This window comes from Tupaia chinensis, unplaced genomic scaffold, assembly GCF_000334495.1.
Source record: "Tupaia chinensis unplaced genomic scaffold, TupChi_1.0 Scaffold148091_1, whole genome shotgun sequence".
In the NCBI taxonomy this organism is placed as follows: Eukaryota; Metazoa; Chordata; class Mammalia; order Scandentia; family Tupaiidae; genus Tupaia; species Tupaia belangeri.
Window position 1 is genome coordinate 55,223 of NW_006207942.1, and position 4,013 is coordinate 59,235.

Below are 4,013 nucleotides of genomic sequence, written 5' to 3' on the forward strand. Positions count from 1 at the left end.
CCTTCAGAATTAGGTTAGGCAAGAAGGCCTTTAATATCATGCTAAGGAGCTTGGCCATTATTCTTCAGAAAAGTGGGGACTAGACTGTCAAGAAGCAGTGAGGATGGCTCCTGGATTCTTTGGGGTGGGGCAAGTTCTCAGTTGGTAGAGTGGTGACAAAGCCCCAGGTTCTCTATGACTGGTTTTTACACTCTAAGGTTTCTGAAGACAGTCTTGCTTTCCTCTCAAACAACCCTCAAACTGTTGTGTTATGTCTTCCTGGTACTTAGTGAAAAATAAAGCCCCAACTCTCACTGGGTCTTTTTTTAATTATTAATTTGACCAGAGAGATATAGAGGGAGGGAAAGTGAGAAAGCAAGCCACCAGGTGCAGGACCCAAACCACAGTCACCCATGTGGGAGTCCAGCAACTTCACTACCACACCACCTGTTTAACCCTCACTGGATCTTCTGATCCAGCTAGAATTCTCCTTTATCTTGCCCTATAAAGAACTATTTTGTGGACCCCAGGCTAACCAGATCACTCCCATTAGACCTTATTTGTGTAATTAGTGGGAGAGATTGTGAAAGCTGGCGTAGTGCCTGACACATAATTAAGTGCTGTTATAATGGTGAACACTACAGGAAAGTATGTTTCAGGACAAAAAGATGTTTTTTCATTATCAAGGTAGCACCATGTTATGGGGTTTTAGTCCTAACTTTTCCTCTAACCCCCTTGGTGAACAGCCTAGCTCCAGTGTTTCTATCTGCCCATGACTCTCTGGATATACTAATTCTGTTGTCTAATGTGTGGCGTGCTCCACCGTTTGTCAGCCACTAATCATCTGAATTCCATCAATATACATAGACCCTGTAGCACACCACTTAGAGTCCTGCCTCAAGACCAACATCAATTCATTAATCACTGACCATCTAACTAATTATAACTATCCAACTAGTTAAAAGTTCAGTTGAGGGACTAGCAGATGGTGTAATGGTGGGATCCAGCTTCTCTTGAGTAGTACTTTACTGTTGTGCCACAGAGCTGGTCCAGCATTAGCCCCTTTTACTGATGAATAAACTGATGGTCAAAGAGAACAGATGACTTGGTTAAGACCATGCAACCAAAACCTGGGACTCAATACTTCATACTGGGGGGGGGGTCTCTTCTCACAGCGTCACCATTGAGAGCTGGATGCAGGTGAGGGGTTCAGAACAGCACTTGGTGCACAGGTGCTGTCCCTCTCTGGTCAAGTTAAAATAAATAAATAAAGTGAAATAAAATAATTCTTTTAAAAAAACTTCATACTGGGCCTGCTAGATTCTATAGCTCATTTTTTCTGGACTATTACAGAGATGAATGAAGCTCAATGTGAAATGAACCCCAATATTTTTAAACTATTTTAAAACTTAATCTCATTTATTATTATTATTATTATTATTATTTTAATTTGCTATAGGGCACATAGCTAGCCCGGTGATCCTGAAACACATTGGGCATGCATACCAAGTGCACAAGATCAAAAGGGCTGGAGGTCTAGAGGAAGGAGATCACAGTGTGACCAGACCCTGTGGAAGGTGCTTTTCTGTCTCAGTCTCACATGCTTGCCCACACACTCTATCATGAATAAAATAAAAGGGGGGGGGCGTCTAATGCCCACCTTGAGAAGTCATTATGAGTGTTAGAGCATATGTATAGTACCTGGTACCTGGCCACTATTTATTGAACACCTACTACTATCAGTATTAAAGGGAACACAATGTAGTGGATAAACCAACCTGGGTTTGGATTGCAGCTCTACTGCTTACCAGAATTGTTACCTTGGTCAAGTTTCCTATAACCTTTTTTAGCCTTGGTTTTATAATCTGTAAAATGAGGTTAATGTACCTTCCTCAGAGTTGTTTAGGTATTATTATAGCAGTATATAATATGCAAGGTGGGGACCTTTACAAACCCCAGGCCCATCCCCAGCCTGTCCTCTTGAGAAACCCCTTCCCTGAGGACTCATCCCTCAGAAGACCAGGCTGCCCTCTCTGGGTCATAGGGCAACCTTCAAATGAGAACTTTGCAATGTTAAGTGTTCTTGCATTATTGGAATTAAACTCAGCATTTTCATGTTATATCTTATTTTGTTTGGTTTGCTAATAAATTGTTCAGAATTTTTGCTTTTTTTATCTACAATTTTTTTTTGTCAAGGTTATAGTGTTCTCATCCAATAAATAAATGAATTTTTAAGGAATTGGTCCCATTTATCTAAATTTTTAAATTAATTGTACTCTTTTCTTCTTAGTTTTTGCTTTATCTTTTGCACCATTTATATTATTTGTGCCTTTTCTTTTTCTTTTCTTTTCTTTCTTTTTTTTTTTTTTTTTTTTGGAGGGAGGGTTGTTTCTTTTTAGGTTTTTGCCATAGGGTTCAAGTGCCCACCAGAGAGACAGATAGAGGGAAAGTGAGAAATTACACACACACACACACCCTCCAAGGAAGAACAGCCATGCAGCAGTCCCTTCTCCTCCCCAGACAGGGAGAACAGCCACTCTGCAATCCCTTCCCACCCCACCTCCCAGGGAGAACAGCCAACCTGCAATCCCTTCTCCTCCATTTTCCTTCGGGATTTTGGGCCCGCATGCACAAGCACTCTGTGATTCTCAAGCTGCAAGGTCTAAGACTCGAACTATGATTGACCATTTGGTAGTCCAGCCACCTGCTTGCCTCCTTCTTTTTATTTTTTTAAATTTGCTAGAGAGCTGGGACCAGCAGTTAGCATAGTGGCTATGTTGCTTGACTCCCATGTAGTCGACTGTGGTTTGAGTCCCGAACCCAGTGGCTTAAACTCACGCCGGGCGTGTGTGCATGTGGCCCAAGATCCTGAGAGGAGAAAGGAGGAGAGGGGATTGTGGTGTAGTCATCCCTCCTGGGGGATGATTTCTCACTTTGTGTCTCTCTGTCTCTCTCTGTCTTTCTGCTTTCTGGTGAGCGCACACGCCCTATAGCAAAAACCTCTCCAAAAAAAAAAAATTTGCTAGAGAGCATGTGCACCTGTCAGGGGAGGGAGTGAGAAGAGAGAGAAAGTGAAAAAAACATTCTCCAGGGTGAATGGCCACACCCTAATTCCCTCTCCTTCATCTTCAAGCCAATGGATCCAGTATTCAAACTGTGCTGTGGGCCATATGGGATCCAGGTACTTTAACCATGCTACAGGTTCACCTCAATTTTTTCTCTTTCTTTTTTTTAACTTTTGTCTTTGTAAAGCAAAAATTACAGACCTTTCTTTCCCACAGAAAAATTTACATTCCTTTGTTAAATATTTCTTCTCTTTGCCCATTCCACCCACTGTCTTTCACCCACTGTCTACCACCTACTCCCCTCCCTTACAGTCTCTTGTATCTACATGTATCCTCTCTACTCTCATATCTTTGGATCTTTCCATTTCAATTTCTGCCATAGAGTGCAGACATTCAGTACATTCGTATACAGTTGGGGTTTTTTTTTTTTAATCTATTTATTTATTTGGCTCAAGAGAGACAGAGAGAGAGGGAAAGTGAGAAAGCAAGCCGCCAGGTCCAGACTCAAACTGCAGTGAGTCATGTGGGAGTCCAGTGTCTTAACACCACCTGCTGGCCCTATACAGTTTATATCTTTCAAAGGCTAGCTCACTTAAGTACTCTATATTCACTTACTTTGAATAATGATAGAGTCTCATTTTTTTTAATAGCTGAGTAATATTCTGTAGTATATATGTGCCACAGTTTTTCAACCCAGTCATCAGTTTTTGGATAGTTAGGTTGATTCCATGTCTCAGTAGTGCTATAATAAACATGGATGTGCAAGTATCTTTCTTACTGTTTTCCTATCTTTTGCGTAAATACCAAAGAGGTGGAATTACTGGTCATATGTTAGTTTTGGCTATTTGTAAATCTTCTTTGGAGAGTTGTCTGTTCAGTTCATTTGCCCAGATTTTTTTAGAATTATTTTATTTATTCATTCATTTATTTTTAAAAATTTGACCAGAGAGAGATACGGGTGGGGAGGGA